The following is a 25,714-nucleotide window of genomic DNA, read 5'->3' as shown; positions in this document are numbered from 1 at the left end:
TAGAAAATTAGTTGGTGGGGAATAGTTGAAAATTACTAAAGTCGACTATAGTAAATCAAATTAGCATTAGTATTTGTGAGTATGTGATTGTGAAAAGATGGGCTAAATAACTAGCTAACAGTCTTTTCAAGACCATTGGTAATAGAATCAATTATGGTTCATTATTAACTATATTAACAGAAAATTAGCCTTTACTAGCGCCTAAAAATATGAGGTTGTTATAATAGACTGTGGTCCCTTACCAGCATATGTAAAACTTGAAGGTTTATAAAGCAGCTCCCTTCCCAGGACTACACTAGATTAGATGATCAATTAATGGCTAAAACGTTATTGTATCTCTTTTTAATATTTTCTGTCAAAAACTTAAATATTCCTGATTCAACTTGTGTTTCTATTTGAGTAATATAATTTGGTCATAATTGGTTTCATTTCGATTGTCTTTACATTTTGGGTACTTATTATCTTTTCTCTCACCCACTGGGAATGCCAAGTACCAATTTTTGCTATTTAGCAAGTCAGTAAGGAGCTTCCCACTGAGTTCCTTAATTATTGTTAATTGAATATTGTAAATGGTTTTCCAGGATCACCGTTTTAGCAATCTATGTGACATCTTTCTCAGTTAGCAAGAGTTAAAGCGCCAAGAATCCCTTCTACCCCTTTCCAGGCAATCATCATATCAAATAACTGGTTCCTATAAAAACTAGTCTCCTCTTTTCAAATGTCAAGTCACATACCTGCTTCTGTGGCACTTAGAACATGGTCACTGCTCAACGAGTATTGAACAACAGCTGTCCTTTAAAATAGAATGACTCCCAGGTCCGGCCTGTGAGGGAACATTCCCTTTTACTTACCAGAACTCCCACAGTGCCTCTCACCCCGCATGTCAGGCCTGGTACTCTACGGCAGAGCTTGTCCATTTTCATGCACCAGGACCAAGCTTTCTAGTGCTTTTTGCTGCTCTATAATCAAAAGAAAGTTAAAAAAAAAAAAAAGTAAATAAAGAGCCTCAGAAGATCTGAGAATGTCAGAAATGCTACAGGCAAAAAACTGGAGAGCAGAAAAAATCACTGAGCCAGCCTTCCTGTGCACTTCTTGCCTTACAATGAACAATAAAAAAGAAGTGAGAAATTTATGACGTGCCTTTTGAACTTTGAAACTATGTCTCCATTTTTGGAGGAGGCAAGGGGTAAGGCTTCAATGTACCGAAGTTGTGTTGGAGGTTGTTTTTAGCTACATAAAATCTTGCCTTCTTAGTGATTTGTTTTCTTGCTCGGTCAAGAAATCTCAACCATCCTTAAGAGATCAGGACTAGAAGAAGACTTGAGACCTAATCCAGAGTCTCCTCTCCCATCATGGTGGCCCAGAAATTATTAGAAAGAGAGAGACAGAGAGTGAGAGAGAGAGAGTGATTGTCTCTTTGGAAGGGTAGGCTTCCACAGGCTTGGCTAGTAACCTATTTGAATGTAAAAGACATTTTCTGCCAGGACTTTTGCCTTGATCTAGCCAATTGTTATTAAGTTTAGCAGGTTTCAGGTTTAGAGACAAATTCAAAGCCTATCTCTGGTAATTTCCAATGTTGAGTTTTATGTACTATGTGGTGATAATTTTGTCCCTGGCTTTTTATTTTTCTATTCTTAGAAACATAAGGATTTGCCTACATTTCTCAACTATTTGATCCTTGTTTATTGTATATAGATTTGTAAGCCACCTCAAATCTTTAATGATTAAAGATGAGTCAGAATGAATAAATGATTGAATGAATAAAATAGTAAAAATGTCCTCAAGCTCAAGTTTAAGAGCACATTTGTTAGTCCTGAGGAAGAGCTGCTTATCATTACTTTTTAATAGAGACTGCAATCAGAGCCTGCTTACACCATAGCCGTTTCTAATGAGAAATGTCCTGAACACACCCTTTAACTTCCCACCACTCATTTTCTCCTAGGAATTGGACTAGAAGCAGACACCTGACCTGAAGCTAACCATTGCATTGGCTGGAGACGGCGTGTCACCTAACCTGGAACCAACAGGTGAATGGGGTCGGGCAGATTCAGTCTTTTGAGAATTGAAAGTTCAGCGAGAATGTGCTCATTAGTAGCAGGGAGCTCAAACAGAAGGGTCTCAATTAGAGAGGGGTCTGAGAGCTCTAATGCCATGTGCACGCAGAGTGAGGGAGCAGAAACTACAAGGAAGCCATGAAGGTAGTCGGGGGAGAGGGGAGGCCAAATCGCGTGGGCCTACGGGACAGAGAGGGGAGAGCAGCAGGCCCCTGACCTGGTAGCTCAGCATCTGCTTCCCCACCATGTGCATTCTCCTGGTAAGCCTCCCGTTTCTCCCAGGAAACCTAACAGAACCTTTGTTGTTCGCAGCCAAGAGTCTCAATATGTATCAAAGCATTTTCTATTCTTCCTGTTTTTACTCAGTTGTAAAGTTTTCACTTGATCCCTTTGGGCTTTTCTGCTTTTCCAGTAATATTAAAAAATTTTTGTCTCCTTGAAAGATGTTTGGGAGCAGAAGTTTAAAAGAAACCAACCGAAAGGGCTAATTATTCCCATTTCCTTGTCTCTAAATAAATACTGTATTAAAAATTCCTTGGGGCGCCTGGGTGGCAAGCGGTTAAAGTGTCTGCCTTCAGCTCAGGGCGTGATCCTGGCGTTATGGGATCGAGCCCCACGTCAGGCTCTTCCGCTATGAGCCTGCTTCTTCCTCTCCCACTCCCCCTGCTTGTGTTCCCTCTCTGGCTAGCTGTCTCTATCTCTGTCGAATAAATAAATAAAATCTTTAAAAAAAATTCCTTAATATTTATGAAAGGAGATTCCCTAACTTCCTCCAACGGCTTGCTTGCTTTTCTTACAAATAGTGGAACTCATTTGCTTTGAGGCCCCACTGTCTGATATTTGCATATACTGAGGCTTTCTCCACTTTTTCAAGTTGCCTTGGATAGAATATCTGGCTTTTTGGCTTGACTTCTGCCTGAGACATGGCCGCTGTCTCCACACAACGCTTCCTTCTTTAGGGCTCAGTTCCCCACACCAGAGGCCGATTTGTCTGGGTGGAATGGGAGGAGCATGACAGCCTGTTTCTATATATGAAGCTGAACTTTTTTAAACCTGAAACATGGTCAAACTGACATACTTGGCTATAGGGAGATCCACAACCTTTGGACACTCCACCTCCTGCAAAGGGAAGACTGGCGGTTAGCTCGATGGAAACGTAGATCCCGGGGGGTTCTCTTAAGTCACCGTGTTAGCCGCTGTCCCTCAGTTCTCAGAGCCACCTCAGGCTTTCAGAAATAAGCAGCCCTTTAAACCCCTAATGCTTCCATTTTCATTACTTCTGTATTCTTTGGGCCTAGAATACCTGCCACAAAGAGTCCAGAATTTTAAATAATTCATACATTTGTCAACGTGTGGTTTCTTTTGGGGGTCATCTTAATGATAACATGGATGACATTGCAAATCAGGTCAGTTGTGCAAAATCCAGTCTGCTCATCAGCTGAAACTATCAGAGGAACTTTTCAGTCTGACTCTGTGTGGATGCTGGATGTTCTAAGAAGTAGGTTCCGAGTCACAGTCTGCTACGTGTTAACTATGGCTGAGTCCCACTCTGTGGTGGCCGGATTTGCCACATTGTCTTTTATGACAGGGTCCTCCTATTCCTAACCTTATGAGCTGTTCACTCCTCCTCTCTTGAGAAGCTTATTCAGTAAACCTCTTGCTTACTCTCTATGGGAGAACCCTAGCTGCTTAAAGGTACTTATGCATCAACACTCCCCCTCACCTCCTGCCCTCCCCCCCCCCCCCGCCTGGGCGTTCATGCCACCCTGTGGCCCATAATGTTCTCATTCTACTCAGCTGGAATGTCCTCCTTTTCCTGTCCAGCTGTCAGAGCCCAGCTTAAGTCTCCCCTTCTTTCCAGATTCTTCTCTCACTTTTCCAGTTCTTCTGAACTCTCACAGCCTTTGTCATCCATACCAGTCTCATTCATTATTGTAAACTGCAATGGATTGTTTCCTGCTCTTTGTCAGATCAGACCTGCAGCCAGATCACAAGCTCAGAAATGGACCTGGGACTATGGCCTTTACTATGACTTGATGCTCCACACCTCTTGCATGAGCACATTTATCCAGATACAAAAAGAAAGAAAGAAAGAAAGAAAGAAAGAAAGAAAGAAAGAAAGAAAGAAAGAAAGAAAGAAAAGGAAGAAAAAAAATTGGTTGATTTACTGCAACTGCATTTTCTTTGCACGTGGGAAAGCAATACTAAACTCAGTCACTGTAATTTCCTCTGTGGGAAAAACTAGAGGGGACACAAATCCCCCTGCAGATTTGAATCCTTCTGGTAAAGGACCCTTTATTCCCCCAGGAGCTGCCATTGCAGGAGGGCAGCTTTCCAGTCCTCCATCAACTTGCTTCATCAAGTTGTAAGGGAATGCTCAGATGCTCCATGGCCCACAGTCAAGCAGAAGTATGAAAGCCTACCCGAAAATGAAACCTAAATGGTTCTTAAAACCGTTCTTCTGGGGGTGTCTGGGTGGCTCAGTCAGTTAAGTGTCTGCCTTCAGCTCAGGTCATGATCCTGAGGTCGCAGGATCAAGTCTCCCATCAGGCTCCCTGCTCAGCAGGGAGTCTGCTTTTCCCTCTGTCCCTCCCCCCTTCTCATGCTCTCTCTCTCTCTCACTCTCTCTCTCAAATAAATAAATAAGATCTTTAAAAGAAAAAAAAATTCTTCTGAGAGCGGACAGTGCAGCCTGACCTCAGTAGAACCAGCCGTTGTCAATACTGCTTCCTTCCTTGCCAGCCCACAGGAGGCCAGAGCAGTTGCAATTGACAAGTGGTCTCCACACTGGGTGTTGTGTGTCAGTGATGAACCACTGAATTCTCCTCCTGAAATCAATATTGTACTGTATGTTAGCTAATTCGAATTTAAATAAAAAGTTGAAAAAGAAGGAAAGTGGTCTCCAAATATTTGAGTTGAAATGTTACTAGAAGACTTTCTTTTTCTCATTTTTTCCATACATTGGATGTCAAAGATGCAAATTTATTTTTATCGTGCAGTTCTGTGGCTCTATGCTTTCTGACAATGAAGGTTATTGTGGCATTTGCTCACAGCCAGTGGGTTTAAGCTTGTAAGGCAAGCCCTATAAAGCCAGGCTAATTTCCCCTAAGCCCCAGGACTGGAAATTAGGTTGCTGCCACTAGGGTTTTCACATGACTCAACCCTTCTCCAAGCTCCCTCTGCTGAGGCAAAGCATTTAGCACACCATCCGGCCAGTGCCTTCAGATGAGATCATAATTGGGAACAGGCTTTGTCAGTGTCCCCTTCAGTGTGGGAGCTTAGGTCTGATAGCAGTGACCAGAGAATAGCACAGGTAGCTGTCCCCGAGCCAGGCCACAGGACTCCAAGGCCTTCGTGTCTCACTCTGTGGTAAAGCGAGGCAGCACTTTCTTTATTACACATAGTGGCCCTAGAGAACAAAAGACCCAGACAAGTCACCCAAACCAGCTGCAGGATAAGCAGAGCTGGAAGTGGTGGGGGGCACGCAGGGAGGGCCAAGCCCGTAGCCACATCCAAGTGGGGCACACCACAAATGCTGAAGTCCCAGAGAAGGTTCGTGCTGAGGGCAGGTATCAGGCTCAGGAAACACACAGAGTCTGGACGGGGTTGGCCATTGCAGCTCTGCTCTGGGGAAATCTCTTTTGAAGGCTTGTGGCACCCTGGCTCTGAGGCACATATGCTATTGTTAAGAGACCACAATTCAGAACTGAGCACCTCACACCAAACCCCGGAAACAGAAAAATAGTATGAATTGAAGAAATGGAGTCAGAAATCTTGGATTCACGTTCCGTGCAGTGGAGTATTGGAGCTGGCTCCCTAGAGCCAATGCATCTCCCCCCAACCCCACACCCCGTAATGTCAGGTTGATGCTTTGAAGTTGGCCATTGTTGGAATATTCACACTGCAGAAATTGGCAAACCAATTCAGTGTGGTGGGGGGTCTTTCCCCTGCCAAAAGTCACCCCTGCATATATGCCACGTGAGCCATGTGAACCTTGGGTGATACTCATTTCACAAGGGTGTTAGTGTAAATAAGACAATTAACTTGGAAGTCCTCTGTAAACAGTAAAAGTTCTGTAAGTGTTCATTTTTATTATTTGAAGTAAAATATTAAATATAAAGTTCTAACATTTATTAAGATTAAAGCATATAATTATTACCTTTAATCACAAGCTTCAAATATGCAATAGGACAAGATTTCAGAAAGCAAAACTGTTAGGAAGCAGCATATTTGTGTCAGTTAAAACTATTACGTGCAAGTTACAAAACTCCTAACTCCACTTGGCTTCAACAATGAAGTGAGTTCATTGTCACCTAAACTAAAAATGGCCAAAGAGAGTGCCAGCTTAATTCAGCTAGCTTAATCCAGAGGCCAGGCTAAATCCAGCAGGTCAGATGATGCCGTCATAGAGCCGGGTGACCATATGCTCCTGTTTGCCCAGAATCGTCCTATTTATGCATCCGATCTGGTTTGGCGTATGTCTTGCCCTGTTTCGTTCTCGAAGTTGTCCTAGTTTAGAAGATAAATGATATGTTTACTTAACCAAGGTTTGCTCTCTCTGCTCAGTTTTTTTGTGTTGCAGGATTCACCCTCGGGCATCACATGGTGCCCTCCCCGCTCACTCTCTGCAGCTGCAGCCTCTTACACGGAGGGAGGAGATCTATAGCCACTGCAGACCTCGCAGCCTTACACGTCCCAGTGTAGCGGGACAGAACATCTCTTCCAGGAGCACCTGTGTAAGTCCTGGGATTCACTGTCTCTCTCCCTGGTCTGATTTAGGTCCCATGGCCATGCCTGAAGCATCCATTTGAGAAAATGGATTCACCGATGGACTTGGTCCATCAGGCTCACACCCAGAGCAGGCCTGAGATAATTCCAAGCAAATCACACAACTCAGAAGGAGGGGACTTCTCCCAAGGAACGGTTGGCAGCAGAAGAGGTGAGTGGATGCTGTAGAGGTAACAAGAATGATCCGTGGCCATTGCAGAGCAAAGTGCAGGAATTGGAATGGGCTGGCCCAGCTTCCAGCTTTTCCACTAACTAGGGTTGGTGTGATGGTGAGCCCTTGCATGCCTTAGCCTTCAGTTTCTTGTTAGGAAAAGTGGAAAGGTAGGACTAGAAGATTTCGAAGGTTCTAGTTCGCTCAAAGTGTTTAATGTACGGCTACATCCTCTCGTTAGTCTTCAGGGTTATCAATTCCAGGTTTATTTTGTTACCGGATTTTTCTCACTGGGCCTAAATAGAACTCACCTTGGCTTTATTCCTAATGCTAGAAAACTTCCAACTCTGGTGGAGTTATGAAATGTTCCATTGCTCCTATTAAGTAAATCATATTCTTTAACTAGCTAACTTTCCCCACAGTTTACAACTTGTGTCAGACCCTGGGAAGATTTGCTTTTAGTTTTTTCCCTGTGAACCAAACAAGTCATAAAAACAGATTTATATCATGGTTTCCTTACAGCTGCATTTTATCCTAGGTTTCTTAAATCAAGAAATTGACTAACATAATGGCTGAATGAATAAAACACGGCAGCAATGAGTGACTACCTTTAGCAAACTGAGAGGGAGTCTTATTATTTAAATGTTCCTGGTTATATTAAGTGGAGCAAAAGGCTTGGAATCGAAAGTGAGAGAAATAGGCAGCCAAGTCAAAAACGCCACCAAGCTGTAAATAAAATATGAAACTGGCTTGGAAAGGGAGCTTTCCTTCAAAGTCAAACGCTGATATATAGTCCCTAATTGTGGGATGTTTGTAAAAGGTGACATGACACCTGTCAGTTATCCACAGCAGCCAGGAAATGTAGATTACATGAATAATTCACCAATCCAGTGCCCTTTGTTGCTAAGCCGGCTAAGCCCAGTCCATAAAATAACTGCTGATAGGAAAGAAGAAAAAATATGTTTAAATTGCAAGAGCCGTATGTTACACGCGGAAATGTTTTCAAGGCAGTTTCATTATACAGCTATGTTCCTTCCAGTGAGCCCGCATGGCTAAATAATTAACATGTGAGCCTTTATCAGGTGTAACAAAGGAGGGGTCTTGGGCTCTGGAAACTTTATATGTCCCCTTGGGGAGGTTGCAGAAGAGTCTGCAGTAACAGAAACCTCTCATCACATATCATCATGTCTCGCCCTCCCAAGTTGCATGCAATCCTTTAAAAAGGTTAAGTCTGAACTTTGGTTTTGGAATCATGGAGTCATAGAATAATAAATTCAGGTCACTCAGAGAGAGCCTACTCTATAGTTTTCAGAAGCAAGAGAAACCTTTTCTCAAAGAAAATCTTCTGTGTGTACGCCATCTAAGATCCAAGTGGGATTGTGTTCGTTGACTCGGGGTGGTGGCGTGGGGGATGATAGAGGATGCCTGCCGTCTGCCTCCTCACAGCCCCCTCCCCTGCACCGCACTCCCCACCCCTGCCTGAGCACCTCCAGGGATCCTGCTGTCCCACTTCACAGATGAGGAAACTGAGGCTCCCGAGGCAAAGTGGTTCCTAGAAATCAAAAAGCAAGTCGATGGCAGGCCTGGGACCAAAAGCCAGGCTGCCGGCTCCCATGCACCACACATACACATGTATGACTGTAAGTACAGCTTGTCTACACAGCCATACCAGCTGCCAGGATTTGGAGAAATACCAGTTCTGCAGCTCCCAGGACCTCACAAGTGAGCATGAGGAATGGAAACAAGTGACTCTTTCATTTGTGGCCCGGGCCCAGGCAGCCTGATACCTATACTCCCCTTACCTCCCCCACTTTCATGTTGGCCACAGGGCCAGGGTCGAAGGTCATGGGTCAGGTGGAAGGTGGGGGCCTTGGAATGCCCAGGGGACTGGGCAGGCCTCCATAGGTCACCTGAGCCAGCCATCCAATCCATCTGCTTCTCTGGGCTGCTGCAAGAACAAGCCTCCCTGGAGAGAGCTGCGGGGGGGGGGGGGGGGGTGCTTATTCCAGGAGCAAATCCAGCAACACTGCAGAGATTTTCTCACCTCCACAAGATGGTTCATTCCTTGTAACTTCCTTCCTAGCAAAGATCCTAGCCGACTAAGAGGAATAAGAAAGAGGTTCCACTTCCTAGAGTGTATGTAGAAAAGAACACCTTTCTCCTCATTTTAGGCTTATTTGCTACCCAGGTTTGGCTTTGTTTTTGAAAGTTTGCAAGGAGCTTTCATTCCTGTGTAAACCCAGTGGGTACAAGTGATTTGGCACGGATTTTCTCTAATGTTGTTATTTTACTCTAATCGTTCCAGCTGATAATTTATATATATATATATATATATATATATATATATATATATATATATATATATTTTTTTTTTTTTAGCTTGTTAGGAGGCTACCTGGAAGGGAACCGAATTTCTGATGTAGGTTAAAGGCAAGTATAAATTCAAGGCTTGCTGAAATTCTCTCTTTGCAGTCAGTCCTCACTTTTAGAATGAACACATTATATTTAGCAATACAAAGAAATAATAATGTGCTGCTGGTTTGTTGTGAAGAGCTGAGGTTGAAAACTTCGTGTTTTCAGTTTGATCATTCCAACTAGCATGAAGCAGAAGGAATTGGGCATCTTGATGTTATGGCTGCTTGATGTTATGGCTACTGAGACTGATTCTCTTGGTGCATATGTTACTTCATCCCTTTGTGCAAGGCCAAGGGAGTTTCTTTCAACAAGTGGAGTTCATTATTAAATGAGTCAGTGGTTGTCTAGGGGTGCCTGGGGGGCTCAGTCAGTTAAGCGTCCACCTTTGGCTCAGGTCATGATGCCAGGGTCCTGGGATCAAGCCCCACATTGGGCTCCCTGCTCAGCGGGGAGTCTGCTTCTCCCTCTGCCCCTCCCCCTTCTCGTACTTTCTCTCTCTCTCTCTCAAATAAATAAATAAAATCTTTTAAAAAAATACATGAGTCAATGATTGTCTAAATGAATTCATGCTCATTCTAATAATGCTTCAATGTCTCTCACAAATAGTCTGGAGAACTTTTCTCTTATAAGAGACAGGAGCAGCTGAGTGTGAATCCTGGCAAATGGATGGGACTTCCTGAGCCTCAGTTTCCTTATTTGAAATGTGGGTGCCATGATGATGACAACAATGCCTGTCTCACAGGGTGGCTACCTTGTCACCTGGCAAAATCATTGCTCAGGTGGGTTGTAGTCTGGGTTCCCAGAAAGCTGGGCCTGAGACAAAGGCTTACATGCAAGCTCTTGAGTGTGCATGTGATCCCAGGGGCCCGGTTGGGAGATGGAGGGACTGTGTAGGGAAGAAAGCAGGGCCTGTGGGCTGTGTGAGCACACACGTCAAGTGAGCCACTGCTCAGGGTTGTCACATTTAGCCAATAAAAATACTAAGCACCCACTTAACTTTGCATTCTGGAGAAACAACAAAGAACTATTTGCAATAAGTGTGTGCCATGCAATATTAGGGACATAACTTAGAGCAAAAAATTATCGGTCTCTTACCTGAAATTCAGTTAACTGGGCATCCTCTATTTTATTTGCACCCCCGCCACTGCTCTTAGTGATGATTGCTTGTTCTGTGGCACCGTCTGAGAAGTTGTATGAAATCTGTTCTGGGATTGAGCCATTTGTCCCCATTCCCTCTTTGTCAACGTCAGTGTTCCCCATGGGTTGTAACATCTCAAAGGCCTTCTGTGTTGCTCCTGTGGGGTGAGCGGGCTCCCATTGCACTCCGCAGTGTCAGGTGAGGGGCCTTCAGTGGGGCGCTGTCAAGTTGCTTCTCGAGGAGGCGGATCCAGTACCAGCAGCCACATACGACACAGTGGACAAGGTGCAAGAGGCGTCCATACAGGCCCGCAAGCGGAGTGACGGACAGCGCAGATCTTGGAGCCAGAAGGCCTGCATTCAAATCGCAGCTCTGCCAGTTACTGAGGCAGCTTACCAAATCTCCATGTCTCAGTCTCCTCATTTTTAAAATGGGGATGATAATAATACTCACTTAGTAGGATTGTTATGAAGATTAAAAACAAATGTAAGCCTCTCAGAATGGTCCTTGGGACATTCTAAGCATCTGCTATTATTATCCTGACAGTAGTAGATTTCAACACTGTAGCTTGGCAGCTGGTGTATCTTGAACACTTAGCAACTAACTGTCAAATTTGATTTGACAAAATTTGCCAGATTTGATTGATGTCTAAAGTATAGTTTTTTTCATAAATGAGGCTAAATGTTATCACCTTGGTTTTGGTGTGTTTTTTTTTCCCCCAGCACTGAGAAGAACTTTTTTCAGCCCTGACTGCAGTCTTTTATATAATCAGGAAGGAAAGGTTTTTCACCCCCCACTGAGCATGTGGCCTCTCCCTGGAACCAGCTAGATGCCCTGAGCCTCCTGTGCTCACTCTCGGGGTCCTCCTGCACCCGACGCCACAGGACCCACTCAGCTTGACTGTCGGCTGACATGGAGGTAATGGTACGCACCTGCAGTTGGAGCAAAATTAAATCTTGAGTATTGATCAGACTATAAAATCATGTTCTATTGCCATGTACTGAGATTAATAGCAGGTTTCTACAGTTCTATGAAACTTGCTTCTTTGGCCCAGTGTTTACTTCTCAGTTCCTCAAGTGGCCTGCCAGAAATTCTAAAATTTGAAACTGGGCCTCCAACACAAATTGCTGGAAAATGCTGTCTTACAGAGCCATTTCAAGCGATGTTTCCTCCACAGAGCCATCCTCCCAGCCCTTGGAGAGTTAGGAACTGGCCCCTGCATGTTTTGGGGGACGTGCTGACAGCCGCACTGGTGGCCGTGATGGCAGGGCATCATACTGGCTTGTTTGTAGGTCTGCTTGGCCGAGACTGCTCAGCATTGAGGACAGGAGCCACATGTGCTCGTCTCTGCATCTCTGACCCCCAGCCCACCCCTGGCACAGGCTGAGGAACAGAGCTCGTTTATCCGCTAAAGCACTGTAGGCTCAGGGTGCACAGTAGTTTTTAGGGTACTGTGAAAATGTTTAATTTTTCTTCAAATCAGAGGAAGAAGACAAAACTGTTAGAATAGAACTTGTTTTCATTTTTTTCTTCACATCAGAAAAATGAAGGATTTGTTAGGGCCACAGAAATTTATTAAATAATTTTAATGTTTTTTTTAATGGGAAAGGATCTAAAAAGGCAGAAGTGCAGCGGGCCCACAGAAGTCATCACGTGGTCCTGGTGTTGAAAAAAATAAGTAAACCAATGAGTAAATATTATAATGACCGTTAAAAATGTTTTACAAATGACAAAGTGCCATGAAAATGCAGCTTGTTATTAAAAGCTGACAATTTCATTGCTGTTGTTGAAGTTCTCTTGCCTATTAGGACATTATACTCTAAGGAGTTTCAATTATTTCTCCAAATTGCCAGGTTTTCTTAGTCATATTCATATTCTTTCTTCCTGTGAAGTGAAAGCTTTAAGTGGCTTTATCTGAGGAATATTTTGGTGTGCGTGAGGAGGGGGCAGGAGAGCACAGAACAACAGAAAGCCTCCACTCATCAGAAGAGCTGTCCCGGTAGATATACCACACTTCAAGTGAACCCCCTATATTGAAAAGCTGAGTTCCCACAGAAGGCACACCAAGGTAGCTATTGTTTTTACAAAAAAAAAAGGATCCGTGAGCTTTAACCTTCATACATGTGTTATCACTATCTCACAATCTTGGCTCACCTCTGAGGAAAGTGAACTCACGTACTTCTGGGGTGACCTGATGGTATACTCTTTCCTTTGAGTTGGCTGATGACAAATGAATCCTACAGTTTCTCTCTTGGAAAATATAAAGGGAAGGGACACTGATGTCCAAAATATCTTCCAAGCGATGCTGAGAATGTTCTGACCTAAAGATCACTTGAGGAGATGATACTCAATGTGAGATTCCTCACATTACCAACCAGCCACATCCTTATCTTGCGATCTTGGAGAGCCTAACTCGTACCAGAAAGAAACTTCACTTTCTGAGATGATTCTCAGTAGAATTCTCTTAAAATGAGAGTTCTCATAGTGCATTAAAATTTGAGAGCACAAAATGACCATAGGTAGTTAGTTTAGGAAAATTTCCTCCCTCTTTCCTATCTTTTCTGAGTTTTCTAGAATGTGGTTAGATTAGACTTACAAGAATACAACAAATAAGAGTTACAATTTATAGAGTCCCAAGCCCTGCTCCAAGTTCTTTATCTACATTTTGTCACTTAAGGAGAGAAATTAAGTATGCCGTAATTTGCAAAAGGTGTTTTATGAAACTATTGAGGAAGACATGTTCCACCTATAAAATGGGCACAAAAGAGAGGAAACTAATAGAAAACCTGCCATATCATTCCCTTCTTCTTTCGGTTCTTCCACTGTGTGTTTATAGGCTGGGCTTCTCTATGGCTTGGTTTTTACTTGGTGCAGAAGGCAGAGAAAAGCTCTTATGAAAGCAGACTCTGAGCAGAATGGTCATGCTCAGGCTTCACATGAGAGTGGCAGCTGAAGAGCCGGGAGTGAGAGGAACAAAACTTCCTAGCAAATGAGTAACTGCCACCTCTTGAGTGTCTTGGGCTATTTCAGACAGCCATTCTAGGCATCCTACATCCATGAATCAGCGTCACAACGGACAACTTTGGGGGAAGGCTGCTGTGGTCCAGGCACTCTTCCAGGTGTTTTTATGTTTATTAACCAATCTTCCCAATGTACCAAGGGGTTAGGTCCTATTCTTAGTGCTCTCGTGTTATAAGCAAGGACACTGAGGCAGAGAGAAGCTTGGTATCTTGGCCAAGATCACTCGCCTAGGAAGGCATATTGGTCTGGAAACCAAACCCCGGAGCTAGGCAACCTAACATGGGGCTTGCAACACTCCTGAGAAGCAGGCATTTTCCTTATCCCGTTTGACTTGCAGAGAACTGGAGATTTAGAGATGCGAGATGGCTTCCTGGAGTTTACCTAGTTAGTAAACAGCAGTGCCCAGTTCACCCAAGCAGCCGGGCCCCTGGGGACCACCTGCTGAATCGTCTCAACACACCAAGTCTCCCTGTTCACGATGGCACCAGCCTGCTTGTTGAGAGTGGCTATAATGGTGACAAAGAGAGTCTGGGGACAGAGAAAAGAGGTGACCTGATGTGGGGGGTTGGGGTGGGGGCACAGAAGAGGCTCTGGGGAGTATGGAAGAAAGAGAAAGGGGCTGGCGGGGTGCTCTGTGGAACAGTAGTGAGCTCATGCGGCTTTCCAGGACACGAGAAGACAAAAGAAATCAGAGAAGAGATCAGGCAGAGAGATTTAACAGAAGCATGAGGGGCAGAGGAAGGGGGACCCTAAAAGTGGAAAGAAAGAGAAAAAGGTGAGTGAATTATAATGAAGGCTGCGGTGTCACTGTCCAGCGAAGTCCTGAACCACCAGCTGACAGAGGGTCTGCTCACTGCAAGCCCCGGGCCTCCCCTGCTGCAGACCAGCACATGCTACGACATCAGGCAGGCCCCTCTCCGCAGGGGTGACACACACGTGAGGATTGTAAGATGAGGCCCTTGGGGCTCTGCTTACAATAAAAACATTGTCCGGGCCTTGCACACATGACTCAGTGTGTATTGTGTGTCTGACAGAGAAAGAGATCGGCTTTACCTGCAAGTGCAAACGTGCTGGCAGAGTTGAACCCAGCGCACACTTACATAAGAGACAAAAACACCTGGGAGCCAGCGGTTGACCACCTTCTAGGGGACATGCCGAGTCCCTAGAGGAAAAGTGCCAGGGGACTCCTGTGCCAACCGTGAGAATAGCTGTGGTTGGACTGGGTGTTTTGTGTTGTTTGGTTTTGAGCCCAGTGTTTGGCTCAGAGTCCTGAGCACTGAGTGGGGCCCCTGAACCCTGCCTGACACCAGATTGCGTTGTTGAATGTCGTTCCTGTTTTCCTTTGTTTGAGAAGGACTGGAAAGCAGCAAAGGGGGTAGGGAAAGAGTCATTCAAATTTGTTTCATGCGAGGACTTGAAGTGCTAAGCCTGCAAAAACCCGTGTGATGTTTGAAAGTGGGGGGTCTGGGGCTGGACATGCGGTCAAGCTTGGCTCCACCACATCTTAGCTGTGGCACCCTTGACAAGTGAGACTCAGTCTCACTGGGTCTTCATTTTTTCATCTGTAAAATGGCATACCTACCAGAGAATTCATGTGAGAACCGTATGAGATCTTGCAGGCAGATAGCTTAGCTTAGAACCGGGCACCTGGTGCCTAGCAAGTGTCCCCTAGTATTATCTGTAAAATGAGAGAGATAACCTCCCCAGTTCCCTCAAGGGACGCTACAGCTGCAACAAAAGTTTAGTGAGATGAGGGCTGTTTGAAAAGCACTTACTAATATCTGGTTTTTTTTTTTTTAAGATTTTATTTATTCATTCGACAGAGATAGAGACAGCCAGCGAGAGAGGGAACACAAGCAGGGGGAGTGGGAGAGGAAGAACCAGGCTCCCAGCAGAGGAGCCCGATGCAGGGCTCGATCCCATAACGCTAGGATCACGCCCTGAGCCGAAGGCAGACGCTTAACCGCTGTGCCACCCAGGCGCCCCTAATATCTGCTTTCTACTTAGCAGTGTGACGTAGTAAAAACACGCAGTATTGGCAAGCAGTGAAAATGCTTCGATTCTGGTTTCTCTGGACCTTAGTCTCTCATCACTCAGTAGGTGGATTAAATTAAGTCCCCTTCCACATCCCTGTCCGCTCTGACAGCCAGTGCCCGTTCACCCTGCTGCCAAGAGGCAGACACCCTCACTCTGGTGGGCCTATGGCTGTAGGCCCCATTCCCTCTGGCCCGCCACGGCCCCAGGTCATCGACTCAAAAACAGAAAAAAAGAAAGAAAATGAAAAAAGAGAAAAGAAAGAAACACACACCTGGGAAGATGTCCCAGATATTTTAACTGAAAAAAGGCAAATTGAAGCACTGTAAGTAATTCTATTGAATAAACTTTCTAGAATAATTGTAAAGATACAGATTTGTATATGTATATGTAGGGATTATCTCGTGGGCAGGGTTAAGAGAAATTTTACTTCATACTTTACACATCTCTGCGTTGTTTGAACCTTATACTGTAAGCATGTTTTATTTGATAATCAAAATAATAATACTAAAGATGTAAACAAAACTAAAACATGTTTGTTGTAGAGCGTTTGGTGGAAAAAGAAAAATCACTTACAACCCACCCCAACATAGAAATATTGCAATTGACATTTTAATTTATATCCTTTCAGTCTTTTTTCTGTATGTGTGTATCACATAGAAATATACATACGTATTTACAAAACGTAATCACATTTGTCCATGCTGTCACGGAATTAGCGTCACTTAACAGTTATCTTGTTTATATGTTTCCATGTCATTAACGTTTCTTCTGCAATCTACAGCACCATTTTAATGACTGCTACTTTTTCCATATTGCATGTGGCCAACTTTGTATTGCTGCACATTTTGGCTGTTCTCAGTTTTCCCCCATTGTAAGTATTGACAGGCTTTTGGAGAATAATGAAACACTGAAATGCTTGGCTTTGTTTCTCTCTTTGGATAGAGCCGGCTGCTCTCTTTTCTTCTTCCTCTTTGTATCCTTTAGCTTTTGGGTGGAGGCCCAGAGAGCTCCACAAGGGGTAGTGTGTGTTTAAGAAACTCAGCTAAAGAAACAAACTGATCGCAAAGAACTCTGAACCTACAGTGTTGGGAAAATGCTGAGCATTGTAATTGGCCTAATGTTGCTCCCGTGAGAGATGCCATCTCCCTAGGCCTCCAAAGTTCTGGCCAGGATTTTAACTTTTCTCATCCAGCTGATGACAGACAAATATTCCTCACTTCAACAGTTATGTGCAACCCCCAGAATGTTTCCTCAAGTCTGTCAAACACTCATTGGAAGAGCCTACCAGCTCATCCTTGAAGATGGAACAGCAGGCAAGGTTGTGTCAGCAAATCTGGACCGGGGGCTTTAAGTTTCATTGAAAAGCTAGCCTCTTGGACAGCACTGGTCCCTGGCCCCTGCTCCCTAAGCCAGGCTGGGTGTCCAGTGGTGACTCAGGAAGGAATGCCGCTGATGAGCCCTGGGCATGCCAGGGAATTACTCAGCACATGCCAACAAGTAACCTCATACGATAATCAAACACGAGCCAATCTGCGAACACTTTGCGTAACAGCATATTTGGATTTGGGGCTTAGCTTTCAAAGCTTGAGTTTCACGTTTGCCTGAGCATATTCCCAGCCTCTCAGGGCCCCTCCTGTGTGCCCTGCCTCTGCTTGCAAGTGGAGAGAGCAGTTCTTCCAAGAGCCAGAGCTTGGCTCTCCCCTCGGCAGAACTCTGCCAGGGATCAGCGGTCTCTCCTCCATCTATAGTCCTCGTTCCGGCCAGCGCTGCTTCTCCATATGCCCCATTTCTTACCAACAGGCCAGCAATATGGTTGCTGAGACACTTAATAGCCATTCCTAGTATTGTCATGGTCTTCAATGCACCTTACCAAAAAGAGGGAGGTTTGTTGACTGACAACTGCTGATATAACAATATTCTATCCACTCCTGGCTGTAGGAATTGGCAAAGCATTACTGCATCAACGGGTACTTGAGCTGTCCAAGAGCCTCAGGAAGGACAAAGACGCTTGAAGCTTTCAAGACTCCTTACTCCTGGCTCTGGGCCTTCTCCCGCAGATATCCTGACAGCCAAAAGTTTGAGGGATTTAATTTAGGATCCATAATATGGCGATACCCTCTCTGCTTTCCTGTGCAGATCTGCTGTGGAATGAAGCCACACCCTGAGGTCCCGGGGAGCAGGGGAAATTACCTGGCTGGCCCACCCACCTTATCAGTGCTGTATGTCAGAGTTTCCTCAAGGCCTCGGGTGTTGGTGTACTCGAGGTGATACTGAACACGAAGTATTCAAACAGCAACATGTCGGGTGGGAGACAAAGACTAGTCAATGATCTTACTCATAATTCTTCCAGGGAAGAAGTTGTTCTCACGAGACAGGGCTTTTATAGTGCTCCTTCCCTTGCCACAGTGCTCTCAGAGACCTCTGACCTCCTCGGTAGAGTGTGGGTGTGAACAGAGTGCCCAGGTGAGAGATCTCAAGAGTTCAGCTACAGCAGAGACACACAGCCTTCCCCAGGAATAAGCTGATAAGGACATTGTACCTACACACTACCTCAAAAGAGAAGTAAATCAGTAATTCAAGATCCTAAAGGCAGAAACTGATGTTCCCACACAGACCTAATCATAAGACCTCGTAGGATGTTCAAAAATTCTCCAGAGTAGGTGTGAACAATTGGACTTCCCTTGCCCTATCAGGTGGGCTGGGTAGAATCCTCCCTGTGTCTTTCTAATTTTAGGCATGGATGACAGAGCGCAAGGGATGCCGGACCTCAGCAGGTATCAGTACTTTTAGTAGCACTGCATATACCTGCCAGCCAAGCTTCTTAGGAAAGAGAAGTTCCTTTCAAAGTAAAAAATACGCTAGTTACCTTTTACAAGGGCAAGAGTAAACTCACAGTGATTATCAATGCTTTATTGGCAGTCGTAGGCCTCCACAAATCTCACCAAGTGGAACCTATGCACAAGAACAGAAAAAGGGACCTTAGGTGATAATAATGAAAGAATCAATTTGGGCAACTCGCTGCATAGGTCATCATAGAAAGTAATCAATCCAAAGTCTCTAGATCATAAGGACAATTTTTGAAGGTTTAAGAGGTGTGCTTCAAAGAGCTAGTTCTTTAATGCGAACTATGTGAAGATCATTAAAATGTTTTTACCCAATCCCATACCCTTCTGTTTGGTAAAACCCTATGACCATGAACAAGGCATGGTGCCGTCCACCTCTCACTCTGCTGTGTGTCTGCTTTTTTCTTTCACGTGGTCTCCTTCCAGTTCTTGAGCAGTCATATCTGATTCCAGGGAGCCAAAGCTCACTTTCCTCTTCTAATCTAAAGATGAATAAGAAGTCTACCTTCTCTAGTCCGATGCACACGGTGAACTTTCTCAACTTATTCTCCTCGAGGAAAAGAAGGCACTGGAAAGGTTCTGTGTATGTTTAAGTTTACATGCGTTATGAACAGCATATACATACACAGATGTGGCATCTCCTCTCTCAGGAAGACTAGACTCCATTTCTGTGGGGCAAATGATATAAAGATTGCCATGGTTATCTTCTCTGTTTCACTGATGGTGTGGGGGGGAAGCACCCCAAATGGGCATATTGCAATTTAGAGGAATCCCTGGCTATTTTTAAAACTGGATCACAATGTACATTTTTTTTACAGTCGTCAATGACAGCACATTGGTTGCCATTTCTTGGAGACACTTCTTTGTAGAAAGGTTCGTATGTACCCATTAGGATTATTGAAGGTAAGCCTTTGACAAGGTTGGGGGAGGAGGTGAATGTGGGAAAGGGATGAGGAAAAGAGCTTAATCATTTAAAAGTGTCAATAATTTTTACTCTTGGGTCCATCACCTTCTGTCTATACAATGTTGGGACTCTCTATGCCTCAGTTTTCCTCATGTGCAAAACTGGGATCATAATAGGGCCAAGCTCGGAGAGGTGTAGGGTACCATGGGTGACTATTCTGTGTTTTGTCCCTGCCAGTGTCTGGCACATAGTAAGTGCTCTTTTTGTCCCCCACGCTTATTCATATTCTAATCAATAAATAAGGAGTGGGAGGGGCTGGGCAGTTGGAAGAAGAATAATTCTTCATGTCAACACCACCATCACGCATTATTGAGATTCTAGTGTGAATGGGGCCAGCTGACACTCCAACTTCCCATCCCACCTTTCCCGTGTGATCTCTCCTTTCCCCAGTCTCAGTATCTTTCCTTCATCTACTGTAAACCACAGATAACTTGCCATCTCACGGCCTCGGGGGAATTCTTATTTTCTCATAAGATTCAGAACCTTAATGGGAAAAGGCGTCACTCGGTGGAATTTCAGAAGGCGAGAGGTGTAAGGGTATTTCTAAAACCTCCTGGATCACACCTCAGGTGTGGGTGCTTCGTTCAGGTACCAGTGAGGCTGAGCCTGGCAGGAAGTCACTTGCACTTTTTACTAATTGAGGTCCTGCCCTCCTGAATCTTGCAATCTAAAGGAGAGAACTTTGATCCAGGGTGATAATAAAACAAGTAAGGAAAGCCCAGAGATGCGGATTGAGTAACTGCTCTGTCCCAGGTGTTGACATGGAAGCGCGGCGCGCATGGAGGTGAAAGAAGACTTGTTTGGCTCCCAGAACTTCACGGTCTATTGGAAGGGACAAAATACATCCGATGGTGATAAGGAAATGCATGTGAGTAAAAGGAAAAGAGGTGTGTGTTGACAGAAGACAGCCGGAGGAGTTTCGGAAACAGGAACATTTCTCAAGAACTTGAAAGCGTTGGAGGTCTTTCGAAATGGTTAGTTGTACACTGCCTGGAGGCGAAGGTAGGAACTAGAAAGGGACTTAGCCCAGCCCTCGCTAGCTGGATGGTGAGCTGTGCGCTCCAGCGCGGGGATCTTCGCTGCAGAGAAAGGGGAGCCCGAGGATCGATGACTCATTCCCATCTACTTGACATCATCTTCAGATTTTTGCTTAACTTTTCCCTTCCACATCAGACACCCCTAATTCTTGGGTGGTCTGCCATGCCGTTTCCTGCCAAGTCCCAGCAACTTTATTCCGGGTGGAGGTCTGGGGGTACTGGATCTTATTTCAAAAGGAGAGGGGAAATTGAAACCAGAAAGGCATCGTGACAGCCTTTAAGAGATTCTTTTTTTTCTCCAGCACAGGTTTCCCAAGGCTGGTATCTCTAGCATAGACTTTGTTTTTTGTTTATTTGGTTGGTTGGTTGGTTGGTTCGGTTTGGTTTGTTGAGAGTTAACCATTCAGAATGGAAGCCCTTTTATAATTTGATCTAGTTATGTGAACATAGCCCATTGATGTTAACAGAGACCAGATGCAAATCACCCACTGGAGCGGAACATGGAATAACCAGCAGGAGCTAAAGGAAACTCTCTCTCCCCACCACCCTATTACCTCATAAGAATTCCTTCCATTTGGAAATGAGCATGAGGAGAATTAAAAAAAAAAATAAGACATTTAGGATATTTCAAACGGTCTTAAAATGACAGCAGTGGTGGAGATGCTTGGATCACACGAGATTGCCGTATAAACAACTGACGTACTTCGGGAGTTATGTGGAATCAGGCATGCATCCCTAAGAGAGGTTCAGGGCCTCCATCTCGTGAAGGATAAATTAAATACAACGGGAAAGCAGATTGCAAACGGAGGTCACCGAGTCAGTGACTCATACCCAGGTGCACATGACAAGATTTGGTTCTCTGTAGTGCGTTGAGCAGAGCAGGGCCTCCCCGGTATAATGAAATTTTATGCCATTCCCTGTGCCACTGGGTGTTTTAACCATCCTGCATAGACAGCCAGGCAGTTGCTGGGTGAGGCCTAGGGCAGGGAATCCTAGAATGGAAATGGTGCTGCCATTTTCTGTAGCAAAGAAAGTTTTTGTTGAGTAAAAGGAGTTCGGTAATTTAAACAAACTCACAGCCAGTCACCAAACATCCGAGCCAGGTACCACTGCCGCCTGCGTTTCTCAAAATGCCGTTGCCTTTTGAGTGGCGATTTGATCAAGAGGGCCAAGACTTGACTAGTGTAGTGGCTCATATTTTCTACTTTTAGAAGAATTTCTAATTTTAAAAGCTTTTTGCTTTGTTTTTTGTCTTTCGTGGGTTTTTTGTGGGTGGGGGGAGGCAGTCTCCAGGACTCGGAGCTCTGTGAACCTTCCTAAGTGGCTGAGAATAAGATGAAAAGTTTGGAGGGGGGTGTCGAGATAGCAATACTTTGTGAGGAAAACCAAAATCCAGAAAAGCTTTTGGGTGAAATCTTCCTGATTTAGCTCTGGAACAGAATTAGACACCAACCAGGAAATCCCCAGAAGATACTCAGTAATGTCAGTAGGATGAACGTTAACCAAAGCCCTCAAGCTCCTCCTGTGAGATCCTCCAATGCTTCAGTGGAGTCAACAGAAATTCTTCCTAAAGTCAACCCTAACTCCCTTCTCCAGCAACCTTAGCTCCTTTCTCTCTCCTGTTCTGAGGAGAAATAGGGAAGATGCTGATCTAACTCTTCTTACACCTCTACTAAATGTGTACATATTAAACCCGCCCCTCAATCTTCCATTTTGTGGACTAAATGACCCCAATTTTGCAAACCTTTCTTTCAAAAAGGTAATTTCACAAACATTTCCACGTGCCAATCTTAAGAATCACACATGTGTAGAAATAACTTCCATGTCACCGCACAGACACAGGCACACTGAAATGAATAATGTGCTTCATTCCTGAAGGTGCTGTTTCCTGTCGAAATCCCCGCGTCCTGGGCAGTGGGTGGCAGCGCTGTAGGTTCCTGGCTTCTCTCTCCTGAGCCTGGAAGGAGGTGATAGCTGATGAGCTAGACTAATAAGATGCAGCCTCACACTGATTAAACGTCCATTTTCTTGGGGGAAATGGCTGACAGGAGCAGGATAAAGCTGTCAGGAAGCTTGTAGCAATTTCCCAAATCTACCACTACCAGTGAGCTTTATTTGTGTGCTTAGAGCTATTATTAGCAAAACAATGGCTGGAAAATGTACCAAGGCAAAAATTAAGAAATGACAGACTTGTTTTAAAAAAGAAAGAGAAAAGTTTCTTTTGTTAAATTTTGTTTAGGTTTTTTTTTTCTTTTTTTTCCAGCAGAAAGTTTCACTTAGCAAAATACATCATCTGACCATGGCGCCTGGATAAGGACGATGACCTGGCAGAGTGAGCTCCGGTTACGTGTGTGCAGGCTGTGATCCCAGCGCCGCTGCCCAGGTGGGAGCACGAGCTCAGGGCTCTCTCCAAGGGAGGAAAAGGGGGAATTGAGCAGCACAATGTAGACTTTGCCTTGAAAGCCTAAAGCTACCTAAACAATGGTATAGGTGGTGATGGGGTGGAGGGGATGTGCAGGAGTGTAGAGGTGAACAGAAAGAGATTTTTTTTTAAAGATTTTATTTATTTATTTGATAGAGAGCACGAGTTGGGGCGGGGAGAGAGGAGAGGCAGAGGGAAAGCAGACTCCCCACTGAGCAGGGAGCCCATAGGGCTCAATTCCAGGACCCTGGGACCATGTCATGACCTGAGTCGAAGGCAGATGCTTAACCGACTGAGCCACCCAGGCACCCCGAGAGCTGTTGTTTTTAAAGAGTAACAGAGAAGTCTCTGGCTACGGTTGTGCTGTCCAATACTGTAGCCACTAGCCACATGTGGCTCTTGGGCTCTTGCAGTGTGGCTGGTCTGACTGAAATGTGCTGTTAAGTGTAAAACACACGCTCAAGTTCAAGGAGTTTATATAAGACAAAGGATGCTCAAAACAACATTCATTGTTCTTAAGATCGACTACATGATGAAATGGTATTTTTGGATAGATTCAGATACAATATATTAGATAGATACAATATATTATTACAATGAATACTTCAGCATGGATGGACCTTGAAAACATTATGCTGAGTGAAAGAAGCCAGACACAAAAAACCCACACATGGAATGATTCCACTTACATGAAGTGGCCAACAGACAAATCCATGCAGAAAGATACCTGAGTGGCAGCTTAGGGCTGGAGGGGGCGGAGTGGAGGGAAACAGGAAGTGAGTGCTAGTGGGTATGGGCTTTTTTTTAAGGAGTGATGAAAATGTTCTAAAATTGATTGTGACAGTATTGCACAGCTCAGTGAATATACTCAGGTGTACATTTTATTTATTTTTTTACTTATTTATTTTAATTTTTAATTTTTAATTCAGTTGTACATTGTATTTTCTTTTTAAAAAAATTTTTATATTTTTAAGTAAGCTCTCCACTCAACGTGGGGCTTGAACGCACGATTCTGAGGTCAAGAGTCACATGCTCCACCAGCTGACCCAGACAGGCACCCCTCTGTTGTACATTTTAAATGGGTCAATTGTATGGTATGTGAATTATATTTCAATAAAGCCATTTAAAATAAATTAAAAATTTTGGACGCAAAAAAACTAATTTTACTTGTTTATTCTAAACTTTTCACAATGTGGCTCCCAGGAAATTTAGAATTACTTAAGTGGCTGGCGTTATATTCTGTTGAACCCTCTGGGCTAAGGGAACCAAGACTGAAGAGGCTGGGGAAACCTAGGGCTCGTGCTACTCAAAGTGAAAGTCATAAACACAGGACGGAGGACCCGCCAGAAATGCTTGTCTTTGGTGCAGGGCAAGAATGAATGAGGGGTGAGGGAGACCCTGACCAGGAAGGTTCGGGGGTTTTGAGGATAAGGGTACAACTCCAGCACTGGGACAGGCCTCTGCACCCAGTGCCAGCACAGGAGACTGAGGAGCGGACCAGAATTTCTGGTCCTAGGCAAACAGGGGGCGCTGTCTTTAGTCATCTCCCCGGAAGACTCTTATCAACCCTGCCACAGGCAAAGCTGAGTTATCTTTCCCAAGTGGTGGCCCCAGCTGCCTCGGGCTCTGTTCTGCAGTCTCTGGGGCTGACAGGAGCAACGGCTTGACTCTTTTGCATACTAGGACCCAGCCTCTGTGAGATGCAGACAGCCAACAGTGAGCTCTGGCCTTATCCTGGGGGATGGAGGCTTCTTTAAGGAGGACGAGTCAAGGGAGTTTGTCTGGTCTAGGAAAGGTGATAAACAAACTCTGGTGTTAGAGGTTTTGCAGATTGCAGCATAAAGGGAAGCCTTGGGTGCCTTCTTGGTGTCCTCTCCTTAACCGAGGTTCTTTCTGATTCAGTTGCCCTCCCACTCCCAAAAAAGCGTAACAGTACATCAAAGGACATGGCTCAGTGGATGTTGGATACGGAAGCTAGCTACACTTCGGGCCTCCCCAGAGAAGGGATCCCATGACTCGTCTCTGGAGACCAGAGAGATAATGGGACTGAAGGTACACGGGGGGAGGGGGGGTTGGGGATGGGGGGAATTAGCCAGATGAGTGTTATCCCCAAAGGCCCAGTTCTGGAGGAGGGGTCGGTAGCCTAGAAAGGGGAGAGAATATCAAGTACACTGTACTCAGTACAAACTAAGTATTTGGCATGATTCTGTGTCTTGTCCGAAATACATCCTGACATCTGCTACCACTGCCATAAACTTTGCTTTTTGTCACCACTGAGAAAAAGTTTCCGTGGACAGGATGGGTGGCAAACAAAGAAAATGGGTAGGCAAAGTTCATGAACGTAGGGGTACTGTCTGGGCAAAGTAAGATCTCCTGCTTTCTTGCCCTGATGAAGTAACAGCAGAAAATTAAATGTGTTCTATGAAGGCAGAGGAGACCCAGAGGAGACCATCTTCTCTGTGACCATAAGCTCCCGAAGGGGAAGGATTAGAAATTATTTACGTCTCATCTCCATAGTAGGGCCTGGTGCGTGGTGAAGACTCAAGGAATATTTGTAGCATGAATGGATGAAGGGAGGGTGAGTGGGAGGGGTGGGACACAGTAGATGATTGATTAACATTTGTATTGCGTAATGATGTTTTGGGTGGTGGGTGATGACAAGGAACGGCTTGAGAAAGACTTCATTTATGCTACAGGGAAATAAATTGTGAACGTGTTACATTAAAACGAATACAATAGCATATTGCATATTTGGTTTTGTCATCTTTCTAGCTATTTTTTGAACAGTGCTTAGATAATGTTGAATAGGAGTGAGGGTGGCAGGGGAAAAGATGCCTAGAATTA

General features: G+C 44.6%; 1 long non-coding RNA gene across 14 annotated transcripts in view; it reads left to right on the top strand.

The window, feature by feature from the left end:
• Positions 1-25,433, top strand: part of LOC123790166 (uncharacterized) — a 129,364-nt gene extending 103,931 nt beyond the window's left edge. For 8 of the 14 annotated variants that reach the window (XR_015724515.1, XR_015724510.1, XR_015724505.1 and 5 more), the window contains 3 exons: positions 1,943-2,027; positions 6,834-6,993; positions 9,373-24,010. This is a non-coding gene — a long non-coding RNA (uncharacterized LOC123790166). Of the gene's footprint in view, positions 1-1,942; positions 2,028-6,833; positions 6,994-9,372; positions 24,011-24,772 lie in introns of those variants that run through there. The other 6 variants (XR_015724507.1, XR_015724512.1, XR_015724514.1 and 3 more) reach the window with 6 other exon arrangements.
• The last annotated feature ends 281 nt before the right edge of the window (positions 25,434-25,714 follow it).

Source organism: Ursus americanus, chromosome 5 (genome assembly GCF_024610735.1).
Source record: "Ursus americanus isolate L20-20 chromosome 5, mUrsAme1.1.p, whole genome shotgun sequence".
In the NCBI taxonomy this organism is placed as follows: Eukaryota; Metazoa; Chordata; class Mammalia; order Carnivora; family Ursidae; genus Ursus; species Ursus americanus.
Note: the sequence above shows the minus strand (reverse complement) of the source record. Positions and strands in the feature narration are given on the sequence as shown.